At 55.1% G+C, this 21,211-nt stretch overlaps 1 long non-coding RNA gene and 1 pseudogene across 1 annotated transcript; both read right to left on the bottom strand.

Moving 5' to 3' along the window:
- Positions 1-712: 712 nt before the first annotated feature.
- On the bottom strand, positions 713-13,742 carry LOC116438784 (annotated as a pseudogene).
- Positions 13,743-19,587: 5,845 nt separating this feature from the next.
- Positions 19,588-21,171, bottom strand: LOC116438785. Its single transcript, XR_004237921.1, has 2 exons — positions 20,344-21,171; positions 19,588-20,056 (listed from the first exon to the last, which is right to left on the bottom strand). It is a non-coding gene; the product is annotated as an uncharacterized LOC116438785 (long non-coding RNA).
- Positions 21,172-21,211: the final 40 nt, after the last annotated feature.

Raw genomic sequence — 21,211 nt, 5'->3', positions numbered from 1 at the left:
AATTAAAGCAAACCTCCCCTCTCTTCCAGCACTTCCCTCCTTTTACCCAACTCACAGAAAGGATAACAGAACATGGAATTTCGGTCAGTGTTGCAGTTCTTGAAAAGTCTCTTTGTTATGCTTAAGGAGAAAAGGGTTTTCTTCTGCATCACGTGGTTCCCAACGTGCTATCAACAGCAGACCCACCTGGAAAGAAACAATCTGCTGTGGTGTAAAACACCTCTGCCCTGAAAAATCTCACAATTCCTTCACACTGCCAGACATGGGCCATCACATGGGGCTATTAATCTTTTTAAGGATGAGTTATTCTGGCCTGAACACAAAGGCTTTCTTCACCACAAGTGTCTAAAAGCCTCTCACTGCTTCTATATAGCCTGGCATGGGCCCTCTTCACAATTTTCACGGGCCACGTGTGAATTCTCCATCCCCGCCATGTACTCCAAATGGATCAAAGAGACAAACAGTTTGTGATATTACAGTTTCTTACCACAGCCTGCAGGAATTTTTTTAAGCTGCGCGCCAGAATCGCGGCACCGCCCTCTTTTCTCCCGTCGCCATTTCCAGCTCCGTCCCACAGGACTCACTTTCTCTTCTCTCTGACTCCGAAGCCGCCATGTTGAAGAGTGTTCTTGTTCGGGCTTTACGGTGGAGAAAACCTCGCTCCTTTTGTGCTGCTGGCTGCATGGTGTCCTCTTCAGTTCAGCGCGGAGTGTGCTGGCTGCAGACAGGAGGCTCTGCCGGCTCCCGTTGACTCCGCCGGCTCCGCATGGAGAGGAGAGGGACCCGCCGGTCCCAGGGAGCCGCGCCGGATGGGTTTAGCTATGAGCAGTCCATGGCTGGCTTTAGCTGCCTGCGGCTCTGGGACAGTTCCCCCCCAGCAGTGACACAGGCTCTGTGCCACGGTGTTGGGAAAGGAGAGGGTGCAGAGGCCCTGACCCGGCGGGGCCCGGAGGCTCGGAGTCCCCCTCCACCTTCCGGCAGGCGAGCTGGAACAAAAGGAATACCCGCCTTTCCGTGTGGTCTAAATAAGCAAACGGGGGACCCCCACAAGCCCCTTACAACCCCTGGGGCTGGGCTGGCCCTGCTTGGATACCGGGAGACACCAAAACTGCTCTGTCCCTGCCTTCTGCTACTGCATAGGGACAGGAAATACAAGGAAAGGCCCAGGAGCTGAGAGAAGGACCAGGAGAGATCCCGCCCTGAGCACCAGCACGGGCACAACAGACCCAGCCTGGGCACAGGGAGGGAATTTATTACCAACCGAATCCCAGCAGCACAAGGAGAAGGCAAAGAAATCTCTCCAACACCTTCCCCCCACCCAGCGGGGATCACCCGGAACAGGGGTCACCAGGGCTCTGCCCCACGGGGGTCACTGGGGATCATCCAACGCCGATCCTCCCACGGGGGATGGAGCTGGAGCAGCGCACGAAGCCCTTCCCGCACTCGGGGCACTCACAGGGCTTCCCTTAGCGGTGCCTCCGTTGGTGTTGGGTCAAGTGAGAGCTCTGTGAGAAGCTCTTCCCACACTGGGGACACTCGTAGGGCCTCTCCCCGGTGTGGATGCGCTGGTGCCTGATGAGGTTGCAGATGCGTTTGAAGCCCTTCCCGCAGTCGGGGCAGCGGAAGGGCCTCTCATCCGTGTGAATGCGCTGATGTCTGAGGAGATCGGAGCTGATCTTAAACCTCTTCCCACACTCAGAACACTCGTAGGGCCTCTCCCCGGTGTGGATCATCTGATGTTGAATCAGGCTGTAGCTCCGGCCGAAGCTCTTCCCACATTCCCCACACTCATGTGGCCGTTCCCCGGTGTGGATCACCTGGTGTTGAATCAGGTGGGATCTCTGCCTGAAGCTCTTCCCACATTTCCCACACTCAAAGGGCTTTTCCCCAGTGTGGATCCTCTGGTGTTCCCTGAGCTGGGAGCTGTCTCTGAAGCCCATCCCACATTCCCCACATTCATGGGGCTTTTCCCCAGTGTGGATCCTCTGGTGTGCCCTCAGCCCAAAGTTCCACCTGAAGCCCTTCCCACATTCCAAGCACTTGTGGGGCTTCTCCCCACCCTGAGGCTTCTCCCCCAGCTCCAAGCTCCCCCTGGATCTCCGGCCGCCTTCCTGGCACAGGGGGGCTCTTTCCTCCTTGGATCTCTCTGGGCTGCGTTTGCAGCCCCTCCTCCTCGTGCGGCATCTCCGGGGCTTTTCCTCCTCCTCCATCCAGTCACACCTTGGGAATGACAAATCCTGGTTTGGGGGGAGAAAAAAGGAGTGAACACCTTGGGCTGGGGATTCCTCCTGCACAGGTCCATCTCTGGGAGTTTCCAGGGTTTTTGTGTCTATAAAAACCCCAAACCACCACAATTCAGGCCAAAAAATCCTCCCAGCACTTCCCCCTCTCTGATCTCTCCACTTTGGTGTTCTGGGGCTCTCCTTTCCCTGGCCTCATTGGGGTCCCGTGGCTCCTGGGGATCCCCCCTCTCTGGGGTCCCACTCAGGGATGATCCAGGGATTTTGGGGGTCCCAGGGGTCCCTTCTCCCTGATTCTCTGCTCCAGGCTTCCAGCGATCCCACGGGTCCCCCCTTATCCAGGCTCACCCCCTCTCCAGGCTGCTGGGGGTCCCTCAGCTCTGGGATCGCCCCTCTCCCCTCACCCCACCCCAGGGCTCCCGGCGTTCCCATCCACCATACTCCCGGGCCCCAAGACCGATGTCCCCCTCCCACCCTGCACCAGGATGGAGCCCCCAAAATATCCCCCGAAGGGCCATTTGCGGCTCAGCTTTGGGGTCCCGCAGGATCCAAACATTGCACCCCCCTCCCCTGCCCCAAAATGAAACTCTCCCAGGGACCCACAGAGATTTGGGGCTCCATTCTGGAAGCTGTGAGCTCCAAATACCCTCCAAGAGAAAACACCGCTTGGGGACCCTGTCACGATCTGCTAATACAAGCGAGGGTCGTGATGGTTCGTTCATCGATCTCAGAGTGTAAAAGGATACAAGAGATTTCAGTTTTAATCAGAACAGTGCACCTTTAGTAAGTGCCCACAACACGGTAATGTGATAGAGGAGAGAGAGAGATAAAGAAAACAAAGAGTAGAGAGGAAGAAGGCGGGGGGAATAGCTACCAACAGATGAGACAAAGTCCTCGTGGTCTCCTGCCAACAGATTCGTCTTCTTTCCGTGGGGAGATCTCGTCCCAGTTATTTCAGAAAGTCCCTTTATAATCCTTTTCAGAAGTGAGGGGCAGCTGGCCAAGAGCTGGGGAAACCTCCAGCCGTTGTTATGGGGCCCGTTGCTTTGGGAAGCAGGTACAGGACAGGTGGACAGGACAGGTCATTCCTTTCCGCTTCAGCGCAGTCCCTCCCGCCTGGGCAGCGAGAACGGCGCAGTCCATTGTGACCTGCATCAATTTCCAGACACTCCACCTCAGCCAGGCCAGGCCTCCTGTGTTCAGTCTCTGTCCCTGGCGATGATCGTGAGGCAGATGAGGGATCTTCGGACCGTCTCTTACAGACCCCCCGAGAGATTTGGGCCGAGCTCCCCCTCCCCGCTCACCTGCGGGATGCTCCCAGAGCCGCGGCGGACAGAGCGGGCTCCGACCCCGCGCTTCCCCTGCTGCTTTTCCTCTTCCTGCTCCTCCTCTTCCTCTCTTGCTCCTCTTCCTCCCGCTCATCCTCCCCCGCCTCCTCCTCCATCTCTCCTCTTGCTCCTCCTCCTTCCTAATCCCGCCTCCTTCTGGTTTTCTCTCCAGGCCCTTCTCCCGCTCCTTCCTCATCATTTGGGGATTTTTGGGGGAAGGGCGTTGTCCCAATCTCCTCTTTTTTGACGGTTGTTCCCCTTTCCCACGATTTTTGGGGTTTGCAGTGGCCAAACTCCTCTTTTCCCATGATTTTAGGGCTCTGGGTTTTCCTCAACCGCCCTGTTCCCAGGATTTTGGAAGGTGCTGGGAGTGCCCAGACCTCCCTGATCCCAGGATTTTTAGAGACTGAGGATACTCAAACTCCTCTTCTTCCACCACTTTGGGGCTCTGGGAGTGCTCAAACCCCTCATTTCCTGAGATTTTGGGGGTCTGGGAGTGTCAACACGCCCCTTATATCCAGGATTTGGGGAACTGGGTTTCCCACATCCTCTTTTTCCAGGATTTTGGGAGGTTGAGTATTGAAGGATGGTTAGAGGATCAGGGGCATGGATCATTGATAGAATTATGGGATCAATAAGGAAACTGTACAAGCAAGAGCCTGCAAGCAAAAGGCCTGTGTGAGAAAAACTGTCTCCATGAGAACATCTCGGTGTGAGAAACAGGCCTGAGATCAAAAAAGGGAGTTTTGAAAATGTACAGCTGTGTAGAGATAAGGTACTGAGCAGGAGAAGGGAGGGTGAAACTCTGAATTCTTTTAATCATAACATAGCTGTAGAAGCTTGCCAAGGTAGTCTAATTATGTAGAAGCAGAAATGTGCTGTGATAGGGTTAACCTGAAAAAAGAGTTAACAAGCTGGTATATTATGTAAGTGCCTCTGGACTGCTAATAAACGGAGCTTGCTTTTATCAACCACATTGCTTCGGACTGCAATACTTCTCACCCCGCCGGAGTCATCGGAATGGACCTTTTTTTTTTCCAGCCATTGAGGAGGCCCAAAATCATCATTTTTCCAGGATTTTCGGAGTTTTGGTGTTCCCTAAGCCCCCTGTCCCCAGGATTTTTGGGGTCTGTCTGTTCCCCAACCCCCCTGTTCCTGGGATTTTCAGTGCTGGCAGTGGCCAAAATCCCCTTTTCCAGCATTTTAACTCCTGGAGTTGCCCAGTCCCAGATATCCAGGAGCTCAGGTGCACTCCAAGATGAGGATGGAGATGTCCAGGGTCTCAGGTGTGCCAAAAACGAGGCCCCAGCTGAGCGCGTTCTCTGCCTGGCTGAGGGCTGCCTGAGGGCTGGAGCAGCAAGAATGGGGGGGACACCCTCCTCCAGCGGGGATGTCCCGAAAATGGGGGACCCCCACAAGCCCCTCACAACCCCCGGGGCTGGGCCTGCCTGGATGCCGGGAGACACCAAAACCGCTCTGTCCCTGCCCTCTGCTACTGCACAGGGACAGGAAATACAAGGAAAGGCCCAGGAGCTGAGAGAAGGACCAGGAGAGATCCCGCCCTGAGGACCGGCACGGGCACAACAGAACCAGCCTGGGCACAGGGAGGGAATTTATTACCAACCACATCACAGCAGCACAAGGAGAAGGCAAAGAAATCTCTCCAACACCTTCCCCCCACCCAGCGGGGATCACCCGGAACAGGGGTCACCAGGGCTCTGCCCAACGGGGGTCACTGGGGATCATCCAACGCCGATCCTCCCACGGGGGATGGAGCTGGAGCAGCGCACGAAGCTCTTCCCGCACTCGGGGAACTCACAGGGCTTCCCTTAGTGGTGCCTCCCTTGGTGTTGGGTCAAGTGAGAGCTCTGTGAGAAGCTCTTCCCACACTGGGGACACTCATAGGGCCTCTCCCCGGTGTGGATGCGCTGGTGCCTGGCAAGGATGGAGTTGTGTTTGAAGCCCTTCCCACAATTGGGACAGCGGAAGGGCCTCTCATCCGTGTGAATGCGCTGATGTTCGAGGAGGTGGGAGCTCCTCTGAAACCTCTTCCCACACTCAGAACACTCGTAGGGCCTCTCCCCAGTGTGGGTGCGCTGGTGTCCCCTCAGTTCAGAGCTCTGTCCGAAGCTCTTCCAACAATCCAAGCACTCATAGGGCCGTTCCCCAGTGTGGACCACCTGGTGCCGGATCAGGCAGGAACTGTTGGTGAAGCCCTTCTCACATTCCCCACACTCGTAGGGCCTCTCCCCATTGTGGATCCTCTGGTGCTGGATCAGGCTGGAGCTCCACCTGAAGCTCTTCCCACACTCCCCACACTTGTAGGGCTTTTCCCCAGTGTGGATCCTCTGGTGTGCCCTCAGGCTGGAGCTCCGCCTGAAGCCCTTCCCACATTCCAAGCACTTGTGGGGCTTCTTGCCACCCTGAAGCTTCTCCCCCAGCTCCAAGCTCCCCCTGGATCTCTGGCCGCCTTCCCGGCACAGGGGGGCTCTTTCCTCCTTGGATCTCTCTGGGCTGCGTTTGCAGCCGCTCCTTGTGCGGCATCTCCGGGGCTTTTCCTCCTCCTCCATCCGGCCACACCTTGGGAATGACAAATCCTGGTTTGGGGGGAGAAACAAGGGGTGAGCTCCTTGGGCTGGGGGTTCGTCCTGCCCAAGGCCATCACCGGGCATCTTGTGTCTGTAAAAACCTCCAAAACACAAAGATTCAAACCAAAAGTCCCACAAACATCAAGACATAGACAGAAAATTCCCAAAACATCAAGATTCAGACAAAACCCCTTCCAAAAGATAAACATTCAGCCCCCACAAAAAATCCCCAAAACACCAACATGGAGACCAATATACCTCAGAAACACCAAGATTCACCCCCAGGAAAATCGTGGATCCCCCTCCCTGATCACCTGCTGGATGGGGGGTGCAACGCTCCTGGGGCTGGGGGGAGGCTGCAGATACAGCGAGTGCTGGAACCTTGCGGTGCCTCCTCTTCCTGCTCCTCCTCCTCCTCCTCTGTCCCTACTCTTCCTCACACTCCTCTTCCTCACACTACTCCTTCTCCTGCAGAATCCCACCTGCTGCTCTCACGTGCATCCTTTCACCATTCTGGTCTCCAGCCCTGCTCCTCCAGCCTTTCTCCTCCTCCCCCCAGGTCCAGCACCCACCCCTGGCTCGCTCTGCCCCCCAGAGCTCTCGGATCCCCCAGCACCAGCAGGGATGCAGCTGCGGCAGCTCGGGCTGCGGCAGCGCTGGGCTCTCGGCCGCTCCTGCCCGCACTCGGCCCCCGCCGCAGCCACTTCTGCCAGCACAGCACGGGCCGGCCCGGCCTTGGCGCTGCCCCCCTCCCACCTCCCCAAATTCCCCTCGCGGGGGGCGCCAAGGCCGGGCCACACGGGGGCTCCAGCTGGGGAGCGCCGGGCGCTGCGGCTCTGCCTGGCAACTGCTGACTCACCAGCGCCGCGCCTTCTGATTGGCTGAGCGCTGCCTGAGGGCCGCGCCTGCACCAAGGGGGGACACCCTGCTCCAGGGGGGATGGCCCGAAAACCGGGCACCCACCCCCAGCGAAGGAACAACAGCAACGCCTCGCTACAAACACATGCTCTCAATCTGCTCGGACACAGCCACACGGACTTGGACACAAGCAAGTGACAGCACAAACCATCAGCTCCACAAAATGGTACTGATTGACACACACTGCTGCTCAGCCAAGCTCCTGCTAAATTCCTCGACTTCCAGAACAACAACAAAGCCTGAACACAACCATGGACATCGTGTCCTATACAAAAGGGGACAATGTTCACGCGGTTTGCACATTCTCCCAGAGGTAATTAAGGACATGGACACCCAGCGGGGGTAAAAAGGGAAGTCGAGAAGGGGTCTCAGCAACAGGGGATGGATGGTGTTGGTGTGCTAGGAAGGGATTGGTTGAAGGGAGTGTGCAGGAATATGGTTAAGGCAAACAGCAGCAGGAGGAACCTATGTGGCAAGAAAGGAAAAGGAAGATGGAAAAGAGGAGGAAGAGAAAAAGGTGTCGACCGGGATGCTTTTCAGCACTGTCTCATAATTTGCCAGCTGATCTGGATCTTTTGTATCCCTGGTTTCCAGGACTGAGAAACAAAGAAGTTCAGGATTTCAGGGTGTTTCTCTGTGGGGGGGAGCAGCAGGACAGGGCAGCACGGGCTGGAGGCCTGTGGGGAGCTGCGGGGCCGGGCCGGGGCTGTGGGGCAGCCGGGGCTCAGCGCCGGGCACTGCCTGACCCCAACATCCCCCAGGCAGGGCCAGCAGTGGCCCCCGGCCCCCAGGAGGCTGCGGGATGTGGAAGGATCAGGATTTTCTTTTCTCGATCTCGTTTGGGTCACTGGAGAAACGAATGATTTTGCAGAAAGCTCAGCAGCTGTCAGAGGATGAGCACCCACAGGCACTGAGGGGGCTGCAGGAGAGGCACAAGAAGCCCCTGCAGCACTTGGCCAGAAAGGCTCAGCAGGGGAATGCAAGAAGGGATGAGCAAAAGGCCAAGGTGAAGGCAAAGGCCATGGCAGAGTTTCTACAGCCCCCCAGGGATGAACCGCAGGGCCCAAGGGGGCCCCAGCACCCAGGGGACGGCGGCGGCCACAAGCACCTGGCACAGGCATTGCCCTCCTCGGCACGGCAGAGCCCACCCAAACAGCCCCTGCCAAGGAATCAGGGCTCCAGCTGCAGGCCACAAGGCCACTGCAAGCACAGACAGCAGCACCCTCAGCACCAGCAAGTCCACCCCTGATGGACATGGATTGTCAGGGCTCTCAGAGCTCCCAGCACACCAGGGACCCACCGCACCAGAGCCCTTGAGAACATTCAGGGCGCCTCTGGATCGAGACGAGGCCGCTCCTGATGGACACAGGGACCTCTCGATCCACTCCGAATCTGAGACCTAAGGGGGGAAATTGTCAAGAAGTTCTTTCATTATTCAGGCAATAAGTGGGAAACATGAGCAGGTGTGTTTTATTCAACCACTATCAGTAGATGTGGGGGATGGGTTTGAAACGCATCAATTTCTGTTTGTTCCTAATTGTGATTGTAATTTACTGGGAAGGGATTTGGGGGCTGAAGTGGGAATACAAATTCATATTGTCAAAGGAGATACAGAGGCTAATGCTGCTGTACCTTGGTGTCAAATGTCTGCCAAGGCCTCTGCTGAAGGGAACCCAGAAGTGTGGGCAGCCCCAGGGAAATAGGGAAAATTAGATATGGAGCTTCTCCAAATTCCTCTGAAGCATCCAGGACAAGTGGTGTCTAAAAGCAATACCCTGTTCCAAGGGAGGCAAGGAAGGGGTTACAGTCTCTTACTGAGTCCCTGCTAAAGGCAGCGCTTCTGGAGCCAGGCATCTCTCCCTACAACTCTCCTCTCCTGCCAGGCAAGAAACCCCATCATGGACACCAGAAGGAAAGCACAATTTTCAAGGCTTCAAAAGCAGATTAACTGAGCCTCCTGCCCTGGCCCTCCCAGACAGGGAAAAACCATTTGAATTGCATGTGGATGTTAAACAGGGCCATGCCAAAGGAATTCTTGGGCTCAAGTGTTTAAGCCAGTGGCCAGAGAGTGGCCTCATTGTCTGCAGAATTGTGCAGCTCCGGCGTTAATGGGAACTGAGGCCTGAAAACTGACAGCAGCACAATCTCTGATTGTTCAAGCCTGGCATCAAGGTAAAGCTTTGTTAACCAAAGGAGCCTCTAAATGGATGAGCAGCGCTCGGTTCTTACAGAATGAAACGTGTTGGATGGAACAGGAGGATTCAGAGTTGAGGACAGGGCAAGGGTTGAACCCAGCCTCCTGCTTGAACGGCCCTGGACACGGGGCTGGCAAGAAACCCATGGCTGCAGCCAAGTGACAGAGCTCCAGACCCGGGCTAGGAGAGATTTACCAGACATTCCCTGGCCTGAGGGAGAAAATGTGTTTAGGGATGGGTCTGCAAGGGCAGCAGAAGGGAAAAGAGTGACAAGACACGCTGCTCTTAAGGAAAGGGAATGAGACAAAGCGCAGCTCAGCGCCCGCATGCTCAGCTCAAAGGGCTGAGCTGGGGGTGCTTGGAAGAGCCTGGCACTGAAATGCCCCAAGCAGGAAGGCTTCAACATCTTCTGCTAACAGCATGGCAGCTCACAGCGGGGCAGAAGCATTTCCGACTGCTTCAGCAATCCCTGCATCAGTTCTTAAGGCATGTTTGGAACAAACAATTCCAAGATACGGATTGTGGAAGGAATAGACTCAGACAGGGGAACTCATTTTACAGGAAAGATCCTTCAGGCCGTTCTGGCTGCTTTAGGAACACAGTGGCACCTCCAAACGCCCTGGCACCCCCAGAGTTCGGGTTGGGTGGAAAGAATGAATGGGGAAATAAGGAAACACCTTCTGAAGCTGCTGAGAGAAACCAAGATGCCACGGGTACGGCTGCTGCCATTGGCTTTGGCACGAAGAAGAGCCAGACCCAGGGCAGATATTCAATTATCTCCCCTGGAATCCATGTTTGGAATTCCTTACCCTGGTGTGATAAATGAGTGAATGATAAATGTTGTCTTTCACATATATGATTCAAACATTTAGAAGTGATGATGGATTGTGTAGAAATAGCGTTAAGGTAAAATGTAGTTAAGTAGAAACGAGATTAAGGTAAATTGTAATTTCAAAATAGTTGTAATATGCTAAGAAATGTATTAATAAACACATGGTAATAAATGTCTTTTGAGCTGAGAAACTACAGAGCCAGGAACCAAGACATCTTTGAGAAACAAAGAAGATAAACCGCAAGCATCCCAGGAAGATTGTTACCTCATCAGAACTCACACCGCCCAAGGGAACTGGCAGCTGCCAATGAGGCTGGAGACTGCGGAGGCACCGGAGAGAGGGGGCCTGTCTGCAGTTCTGAAGCGATCCAGAGGACTGAGGCGGTGTCCTGCTGGGGGAAGGGGCAGAAACCGGAGCGGGGAAAGGTGAGTGAAGTGTAAATTCCTTCCTGGGTTAATGAATATGTAACAGTTCAGGAGAGTACTTCAGTCCACAGTAAAATGAATGGAGGGCGCCTCTGGCAATATTGCCAAGCGCCCCAGAGCTGTGATTTGCCTTTGTTCTACTAATAAATGTTCAATATTACATTGCTAAAAATTTAGCTTCTGTATCCATTTTCTTCAGCCTTAATCCTCTAACACTAAAAAGGTTGTTGGAGAGTTTTTGTTCTTCCCACAGTTTTGGTAACAAGATTACATCATTAGAAGGCTTTTTCTTAATAATCCTACTTTGATATTGTCAGCTGGGTTTGGGCCAGTGGTGTGAGAATCAATTTTTAGTCTTAGGGGAAGAAGTAGCAAAAATCTTTATTGCTTTGGGGCTTTTTTGTGTATGTGTGCGTGGCTGTTAGTGATGGCAGAATTTTGGAATGGGTTTTTCGATATTCACCTGTAGGTTGCATTTTGCAAAACTGGAAGAGCTTTAAAACTGACCCTTTTCCTCATAAACAGTTAAAAAATATGAAAAAAAAAAGGGGGAAAAAAAGCCACTTTTGGGGGCGGCCACTTGTGAGTCACCTGATGGCTGCCCTGGAGGAGAAGCTTCCTTCCAGGCAGCCAGCAGAGGAGCTTTGAAAATGCAAATTAACTCTGCTGGGGGAAGTGGGCACAATGTCCCAGGCTCTCCTTGCCTGCCACAGGAATTGGGCTGATTCCCTCTGCCCCTCACCCCAAGCTCTGCCTCCCTGCACTGACGGAATTTGCATCGCTAAAGGCAGAGCCCACACTGAGCATCTCTGACTCTGCAACAGAAATCCCTGAAGCTGAAAAGGAAAACAGCAAACGGAGAATGTTGGGAGAACTTCACTCACAAAAGCGGGGGGGAATCATCCCTCTCCCCACTCCAACATCTGCTGGTACTGTCTGTGTTATACAGGGTGGGTTTGACCACTGGGCTGCTTTTGCTGCCACAAGTTCAGCGAAATCACTTGGGAATCCAAGGATGTGATGATTTAATCAGAGAAAAGAGGTCAATTGATGCATCCCTGGCTGGAGGGAGCGCCCAAAAATGGGGAAAAGATCAACGGCCACCAGAACAAATCCTACAACACCATGGAGCAGCCCCTGGGAACCCGAACAAATTCATACCAGGTGCCAGAGAACCCACTGATCATTTCAATGCATCACTAGATTACAAGCTGTCCTCCAAATCATAACCAAGCACACAGCTCCAGCTCCTGACCTTCTCACCCACCAATCCACTCCCATGAGCAGCGCCACATTTCACCCTGGGATGGCATCAGATTCTTTTCCAACAGAAGGACCAGGAGGTTGTGGAAAATTAAATGACTCAAACTGCTCTTGGCAAAGAGATGGCAAAGGAAAAGTGGTGAAACAGAGAAGAAAGGAAATAAGAAAGCAGCTCATGTACCACTCCAAACATGGAAAGGACGGGACTGGGACACGTTTTCGTGGTTCCCTGGCAGACCGTGCATTAAACTGCGGAGGACGAGGGAAGATGCAGACAATCAATTTGATTGGTGAGCAAGCTTCGTTTATTAGTGATTCTGTGGTTACATTTATAGCCGGCGTTATTATCTAATCATACTTGTCCTTAGTTGATTGGATAATTCTTAAAGGTTACATTTTCTTAGCTCGGCCCAGCTGTGGTTAGGGCTGTAACCCACATCCTTGTTTTGCTGACCACAAGATCCTGTTATTGTCCAGCAGGCAGGCTCAAGGTCATGCTGACCTTGCTCATTCTTGTGGGTTTGCTGCTGAGCTTGCAGCAGCTCTCAGGGTTTTATGTCCTCTTTCTTGCAGCCATTCTTCCACATGAAACCAATGCTGTTTCTCCTCTCAGGTGCTACAGCAACTCTCATCTTTTTACCATGCACCACACCTTGCTCAGTGCAGCTGATTCAGCAGGGGATCAAGGGCATGCAGGTGGCAGCCAGGCCTCCTGACCCAGAAACGGCTACAAAAGGACACAGAATGAGGTCACTGAGAATAATCCCAAAACCAAAGAAGGCCCAGGAAGAACAGATTAAGGCATTTCTAGAGTTTGTAAAGAAAAGTACTGAAAAAATAAGAAGAGGGGGGATTAAAAGGAAAAAAAATGAACGCGTCTTTCAAAACAGATGGTGTGAATCCCATTGGAGATAGGGCCAGGGACTTGGAGGTAAGGAACTAACGAGAGAAACCATAAATTTCAGAAAATGTTACAAATTGACACAAACTGCGGCTCAGCCAAGGTCCAGCGAAATTCCTGAACTTCCCGAAGAAGAGCAAAGACTTCACAGAGCCATGAATATCGGATGTTATACAAAGTGGGGGGGCACATTAAGGGGCACATGCAGCAGGCGGATCGGGAAGTCTGTACCTTCCAAGGACCTCAGCCACTGGGGAAAGGGACACGGAGATGCGGCCGGGCAAATCGGCATAAAAAGGAGGCTGCGTCCTCCAACACTTGGACAGACCCCACGGGAAATGCCCCGTGGCCTCTCCCTTTGTCCAGGAATAAAGCTACTTTTACAGGACTCCTCCGGCTCCTCTGGGGACACAAACCTCTGGCCACGGGAACTTTCCCGCACACTCCCGGGCACGGGGCAGCCACCTCTGTCCTACCCACAGCAGCCGGGACGAGCAGCGCTGCTCCGGCACCGGCTCCTGCCGAGGGAGCAGCGGGAAGGAGACCGCGGGCAGCCGCTCCCGCAGCGCCCTCACGCCAGGGCGAACACGGCGCCCACACGGCACAACGAACCCGCCACAGCCCCCTGCCGCCCCCTCCGCCCGCAGCCAGCCCCGAGCCCCGCCAGAACCGAGCGCGGCTCCCACCTGCGCTGGGGCCGCCTCCGAGCTCCGCCGCCGCCTCACCGGGCTCCGGCCGCCGCGGCCGCTCCCGGGCCCGCACCGACGCTCCGCCAATGGCGCCTCTGCTGCGCCACGGCCGCCCTGCCGGCGGCTCCGGGCCCGGGCTGCTCCCCGCTCCGACCAATCAGCGCGCCAGAACCACGACTGACGGCAGCACCGCCCAATCGGAGCGAGGGGCGGGCTCTGCACACGGCCCAGCCCCGCCCCGCGCTCCCAGCGCCCCCCGGGCTGCGTGAGGGGAAAGCCGCAGCTGAGGAACAGCGCTGGAACGGGCCCGGCCCGAGCCGCCATTCAGCTGAGAAGAGAAACAAAGCTCTCCGCTGCTCCCGGCCCGACCTGCCCAGCCCTGCGTGTGGGGTGCCTCCGGCTCCTTGGGAAACCCTGCAGCCTCGCTACTCCCGCCCCTAATTCGGAGCATCAGTGCATGGCGTTGATTTCCCCGAAAAAGGGGAAACCGCCCCAAACCCCTTTGGCTGAGTGCACGGGGGGAGAGATTTGTGGCAGAAAACTCCCAAAGTCGTTTATGCCCAGCTTGGGAAGAACAACCCAACCCAAGCCCAGCAGCGCCTCTCTGCCGCCCCAGCTGAAGCCCTCGCTGGCTGCTCCAGGCTGGATGGGCAGACTGGGAGCACTGGGAAGGGGCCACGGCTCGGGGCGCAGCCCCCGGGGCAGCCCCACGGCCCCACGGCAGCTCCAAGGCTCTGCCAGCCGGGATGGAACGTGGGAGGGGAGCAGGGCAAGGGCCGGGGCTGTCGATGCCCAGGGGACACGAGGGACATCGGGGGCACTTCACAAGCATTTCATGCAAAAGATAAAATCATAAGGAAGACAAAAGCAACAGCAACAGTGGCACCATAGCCCAGGGCCACACAGGAACATGTGCCATTGGAGTGGGGGGACGCTGGCCCGATGTCAGGCACCCACCACAGCCGCTCTCTCCCTGCCCTCCACAGCCAGACAGGGGACAGAAAATTTAACCAAGGGCTCATGAGCTGAGATAAGGACCAGGAGAGATCCCTCGTCAAACACCGTCACAGGCTCGAAATTGGAGATATGAATTGAATTTATTGCTAACAAACTCAGAGTAGGATAATGAGAAGAAGACTTTTAAAAACACCTTTCCCCCACACCTCCCTCCTTCCAGTTTTACCTCCTCCAGCAGGGATGTCCCACAAACAGGGAACCCCCACAAGCCCCTCACAACCCTCGGGGTTGGGCTGGCCCTGCCTGGATGCCGGGAGACACCAAAACCGCTCTGTCCCTGCCCTCTGCTACTGCACAGGGACAGGAAATACAAGGAAAAGCCCAGGAGCTGAGAGAAGGACCAGGAGAGATCCCGCCCTGAGCACCGGCACAACAGACCCAGCCTGGGCACAGGGAGGGAATTTATTACCAACCGAATCCCAGCAGCACAAGGAGAAGGCAAAGAAATCTCTCCAACACCTTCCCCCCACCCAGCGGGGATCACCCGGAACAGGGGTCACCAGGGCTCTGCCCCACGGGGGTCACTGGGGATCATCCAACGCCTATCCTGCTCTTTTGGAGGATGCATATTCCTGAGTACAGCCAGATTGTGAGCCCTCTTTACCTGGTTACCCACAAGGAGAACGATTTCCTTTGGGGCCCTGAACAGTAACAAGCTTTTGCCCAAATCAAGCAGGAAATCGCTCACGCCGTAGCCCTTGGCCCAGTCAGGACAAGACCAGAGTGAAGAACGTGCTCTACTCTGCCGCCGGGAGCAATGGTCTGTCCTGGAGCCTCTGGCAGAAGGTGTCTGGTGAGACTCGAGGTCGACCACTGGGATTCTGGAGTTGAAGCTACAGAAGGTCTGAAGCCACCTACACCCCAACAGAGAGAAATCTTGGCAGCCTATGAAGGAATCCAAGCTGCCTCTGAGGTAATCGGCACTGAAGCACAACTCCTCCTGGCACCCCGACTACCGGTGCTGGGGTGGATGTTCAAAGGAAAGGTTCCCTCTACCCACCATGCCACCAATGCCACATGGAGCAAATGGATTGCTCTCATCACACAGCGCGCCTGTATCAGAAAACTGAATCGCCCTGGGATTTTGGAAATAATCACAAATTGGCCTGAAAGTGAAAACTTTGGTCTCGCTGATGAAGAAGAACAAGTGACACGTGCTGAAAAAGCTCCACCGTACAGCCAGCTGCCATCAGAAGACACACGCTGCGCTCTTTTCATTGACGGTTCTTGTTGAATCGTAGGGATGAAACGAAAGTGGACAGCAGCCATATGGAGCCCCACACGACGGGTTGCAGAAGCTACTGAAGGAGAAGGTGGATCAAGCCAACTTGCTGAACTCAAAGCTGTTCAACTAGCCCTGGACATAGCTGAAAGAGAGAAGTGGCCAAAGCTCTACCTCTGCACTGATTCATGGATGGTAGCCAATGCTCTGTGGGGATGGCTGGAAAAGTGGGAAAAAGCTAATTGGCAGCATAGGGGAAAACCAATCTGGGCTGCTGAAGAGTGGAAAGACATCACTGCCTGAGTAAGAAAGCTGGTTGTGAAAGTCCCCCATGTAGATGCTCATGTCCCCAAGAGTAGGGCTAATGAGGAACATCGCAACAACAAGCAGGTAGATCAGGCTGCAAAGATAGAAGTGTTACAGATAGATTGGAAACATATTTTTTCCCAGACCTGGTGGGAGAGGGCAGGTTGTAACCAAAGGAGAAATGCAGGAAATGACTTGGTCAGCCTTGCCTGGAAGAAGGGTAATTTTCTCTAATAATTACTAATCCTTTCCCTTGGCTTTTGACTTTCTTCACAAGGCCATTTGCATCCCAGCTTCAGCACGAGGTGAGAAGCCCGGGCTCACAGAACTGTGTGAAAGATTCCTCCGCAGCAACACTCGGGTGGAAAGGGGAGCGGGGCGCCCGAGCACCCTCTGGGGAAGCCTCCTGCCAGGTGGAATTTGTGCTGTGCCGGGAGAGGAGGAGGGGGGAAGGATGGGCGCTGTGTGGCAGCAGCAGGAAGTCTGGGCCGCAGGACATTCCACCTGCGCTGCTGCCCCGCAATCGGCGGCCGTGTCCCCGGGGCTGCGGCCCTGGCACCGCGTCCGCTGAGCTGCCGACGCTGCGGGAGCTCCCTGGGCTGGGCTCAGGTTCCCGCTGGCACCGGGCAGCAGGCTGTGCTCTCGCTGTGCTCAGCAGCAGCGGAAAATGCCTCTGGACGTGCACGTCTCCTGCTGCTGGGAAGAAGCAAGGAAGCGAGTCGAGAAGTTCTGGTTTCTCTTTGTCCTGGTGGATTTTTAATTTCATTCCATGCTCCAGAGGCAATTGCTGTGCTGGCCTCTCTCAGCTGGTTCTATTTCAAGAGCAGCAGCAACAGGACTGTGTTTGAGTGCTGGCAATGGGGCCTGTATGGCTTTCATTCTCCTCGCCTTCGTGCTCGGGGGCTGGTGGGCATTCCAGTGTGTGCTGATCCTTACACCTGTGACAAAAAGACTGACTTCAGTGCCATGAAAGCACGGTGGGTAGCCCTGACTGAAAGAGGCAATTGCAGTTTGGCTGAAGAACTTCAGGCAGCAGCCAGAAGGGCACAACAGCAGCCGTGATCTCCAACTCACAAGGCAAAGGCAACAGCAGCATCCCGATGGCGCATCACGGTGAGTGAAAGGGTGCGGAAACGCGATCATTTCTTCCTCTGAAGTTTGGTGCAGGGCAGCCCAGGCAGGCTCTGAGGAATCAGGGGTGTTTGTGGGTGACTGCTGTTCTGCTGGAGAGATTCAATTAGAAAAAGAAGGTGTTCTGCCACTGGAGTCTTGACATCAGTGCTTCGTCAGCAAGACCCGGCTGCTCCGTTCTGTGCTGAGTCCAGTGCAGGCAAAGGGCTGAGTGTGTGAAGTGAGTCCTGTTTTTCAGCCATACAGCTCTGTCCTGTGCCACTCTCTGCTGACATGAAACAGGAGGGAGCAGGCTGACCTTGGCTGGGTGCCAGGTGCCCACTAAGTGGCTCTATCAGTCCCTTTCCCAATGGCCCAGGGCAGAGAATAAGATGGAGAACAACCAGCAGGGTGAGATAAGGCAGTTTTATTACAGAGAAAGAAAAGAAAAGAAAAGAAAAGAAAAGAAAAGAAAAGAAAAGAAAAGAAAAGAAAAGAAAAGAAAAGAAAAGAAAAGAAAAGAAAAGAAAAGAAAAGAAAAGAAAAGAAAAGAGAAAAGGAAAGGAAAGGAAAGGAAAGGAAAGGAAAGAGAAAAGAAAAAAGAAAAGAAAAGAAAAAAGAAAAGAAAAGAAAAGAAAAGAAAAGAAAAGAAAAGAAAAGAAAAGAAAAGAAAAAAGAGAAAAGAAAAGAAAAGGGAAAAGAAAAGAAAAGGAAAAGGGAAAAGAAAAGAAAAGAAAAGAAAAGAAAAGAAAAGAAAAGAAAAGAAAAGAAAAGAAAAGAAAAGAAAAGAAAAGAAAAGGAAAAGGAAAGGAAAGGAAAGGAAAGGAAAGGAAAGGAAAGGGAAAAGAAAAAGGAAAAGAAAAGAAAAGGAGAAAAAAAAGAAGATTCTGCATGTGCTCAGGCTAAGGAAAAAAGCCAAGCTCTATTTGCCATTAGCAGCGATGTTTGGACACTTCCCGGCAAGCTGGGCTTCAGCACACGGAATGGTCTCTCCGGGAGGGAAACGTTGAGGAATCACGAAAGCTCCCCCTGCCCTTCCTCCTCTCTCCCTTTGCTTTATACATCTGATCTGGTTGGAACATCCCCTTGGCTGATTTGGGTCCGCTGGCCTGGCTGTGCCCCTGCCAGGATCCTGCCCGTGCCCCTGCCAGGATCCTGCCCACTCCCATCCCCTCTGCTGGGGGAAGGAATGGCAGAGGGACAGCGCTGCTGGGCAGCAGCCAGAACACCGCTCTGTTATCAGCACCCGTCCAGCTACCAATGCAAAGCACAGCCCTGGAAGGCCCGTGAACTTTCCCTCAGGCAGACGCAACACACGGGACTTGAGCTGCCAGCAGCCCAGGTCACCCTCTGCCAGCCCCGCTCCTTGCACCTTGTGTCCCCACAAGCAGACACCAAGTGTTTCTGCTGCTCCCCCTCCTGCACAAATCCACAGAGAGCTGGGATTTTTCCAAGTCTCGTGTCTCCGTTGTGCCGTACTCCCAAAGAAGCAGCAGCCCCTCCCGATGAACACGGCGAGTTACGCGGATGCTTGTCAGCTCCACTGCCTGCCTAGAAATCTGGGAACTGCTTCTAAATGCTGCTCCCTTCAGCTCTTGGGCACCGACTGACACAGAGCTGGGAAACAAATCCCCTGGCTGCTGGCTGACAAGGTGACTTCCGCCAGAGTCAGAGCTCCGTGGGAAATCTCTATCCACGCCTGTCCTTTGAATAGATCCGCACACGGGGTGCGCAGGGACGTGTCCTGTATGGAAAGGAAGGAGTGTGCCAGCACCGTGACTGACACTTTCCCTCTCCGTGTGCGTTGCAGAGCCACGGGTACACAGACGTGATGGAAACCCTCGCACAGCCAGAGCCTTCTGTCCCTGCAGAACGGAGCGCGGAGGGTGGGGGCGGTTGGTGGGCAGCGAGTCCCAGACAGCGGGCGAGATCCGGCTCCACAGCTGCCAGGCCCCGCTAAGGCTTCATGCCGCCTCCTCGGCAACAGAAAAGGCCTTCACCCTCGTCCCTGCCCAGAGGGGCAGCGCTGGCCTGGCTGCACAGCTCCTTTTCCCCACAGGTCACAGGAGATGAGATCACAATGCTTGCAAACACCGACTGCGAGCCACAGCTCTGGGTGCTCACCATGAACCTCAGCTCTGCGAGCGCTGTCTGCCCCAGGCTCCAGGGGATGCAGTGGGAGCCCAGCTGGGCTCTGCCCTGGGACCATCCTCCAGGGACAGCTGCACACAGGGAGCATTTGGTTGCCACAAAGAGCCAGGCCATGGCTGCAGGGAGCTGCTCCAGGTGCGGCCTGCACTGCTGTGTGCAGTGCTCTGGGGCTGCTGCTCCCCGCAGAGGGGACTGCACTGGGGTGCCAGAGGAGACAAAGAAGCTCCAGCTTAAGCCTGACTGGGCTGGGTGGCTGGGCTGGGAAGAGTGGCGAGAGTCAAGGGCATTCACAGAGCTCATGCTGCTCTGTGAAGAACGAGGAAAAGGGAGTGGGAACCCAGCAGTGAGCAGAGCTGAGGCCTGGAGAGCAGCTCTGAATGACACCCAAATCTCACCAGACCTCTGAGACATTGCTGTTCTTCAGGCAGTGACTACATGAGTCCCTAAACCTGGGGCTCACTCTTCCTCGTGGCCAGGGGCATCAAGGAAGGCTACAGTGCAATGGGGACTGCGGTGAGCTGGGAACTCACTGGGGGAAAGAGGGAGCACTTGTGGAGCAAAAGGCAGGTGGGGGAGAGAACTGTTCAGAGAAGGGCTGAGCTTCAGCTTGAGCAAGCTGAAAAATGTCATTGGGGGTCATCCCAGACTGATTTCATTTCAGAAGTTACTGAACAAGTTTGTTATTGGGGGGGTGTCATATTTTCCCCTGGAGGTGCACGCTCTGCAAACGTGAGCTGCACTGCCGAGCTGCTCAAGCACGTCTCTGCTGCAGGTCACGGCGTTTCTTCTTTGGCTTCTCGTGGCCCCGGGGCTGAGCCACAGCAGAGCCCTGGCAGAGCCCAGAGCAGCCTCAGCATCCACAGAGCCCGGCTGCAAGGAGACAAAGCAGAAAGCGCCCGTCGGCTGAAGGCTCCCATTCCCCTTGTCCCAGCCGCCCGCGGTGCCCAGGCCGTGCTGGCCGTGCTCAGAGCGCTGCCCAAAGCTGCCCAGCATTGCTGCCTCTGGCAGCAGAGCAGGAGGGCAGGACACGTGCCCAGCCTGCAGCCGGCCGTGGCACAGCCACCTCCTCAGCAGCTGCCCAGAGCGGGATGCTGCTGCGCTCGCTGCCGTCTCCCAAAAGCCCTTATCCCAGCCGTGCCAAGAGGACGGGCACCCACCGCACGCCTCCCGCCGCCAGAAGAAAAGCTGCTCCCAAACGCTGTCCTCAGCCTTCTCCAAGGGCACGTCCCACCCACGCCGCAGCTGCTCCCAAGCACTTCGCCATCCGGACCCGACAGCACCTAGAACGCTTCCTTTGGAAAAACAAACCATAAATCAATGAAAAGAGATTACAGACAAAAAGGGGAAACAAGGAAAAAGGTAAAAAATCTTCTCTCTGCTGGGGCCTTGAGGAAGGCCCAAGCCCGCCATGCGAGGGAAAAACCCACCCACGGGCCAGGGCAGCGCACGCTTTCTCCCTTCCCCCTGCACTGCCCCCAAAAGTCATGCTGAGCCCAAAGCCAACAAGGGCAGTGGAGTAGCCCAAGCCCTTCCTTGCCTGCAGAGCAAAGCAGCCCATGCACAGCTTCTGGTGTCCAACCTCTGCTCCCACCATGGGGCTTGCTTTGTGTCGCGCCGGCTGCCCCAGCCCCAATGTGGGGCACGGTGGGTGCTGGGGGCTGTTGGCAGGGCCAGGAGCAGACTCCCAGTTCAAAACCAGCCCAGCCTATCCCCCCAGCCCTGCCAAAAAGCAGCTTGGCAGCCGACTGAAGAATTGGTTGCATCCGCCCCAGCAAAGGGGGGAACCTTTGCTTCCCGGCCAGGCTGTGCAATGCACAAATCTGGGAGCAGCCCCCTGCGTGTGGACTCATCTGCAAATTCGCCGTGGAGCCTGGCTTTGGAGAAGGTGCCACAATTGAAGTCCATCATCTTCAGCTTGCCAGGTGGAGGAAGAGCTTGTCATCGTTGATGTCACCCTCCATGTCTCCAGCAGCAGCAGCCGCACCTGGCACAGCTTCTCCAGGGGCTCCTTCTTCCCTGGGGCTG

This window comes from Corvus moneduloides, unplaced genomic scaffold, assembly GCF_009650955.1.
Source record: "Corvus moneduloides isolate bCorMon1 unplaced genomic scaffold, bCorMon1.pri scaffold_114_arrow_ctg1, whole genome shotgun sequence".
Taxonomy (NCBI): domain Eukaryota; kingdom Metazoa; phylum Chordata; class Aves; order Passeriformes; family Corvidae; genus Corvus; species Corvus moneduloides.
Note: the sequence above shows the minus strand (reverse complement) of the source record. Positions and strands in the feature narration are given on the sequence as shown.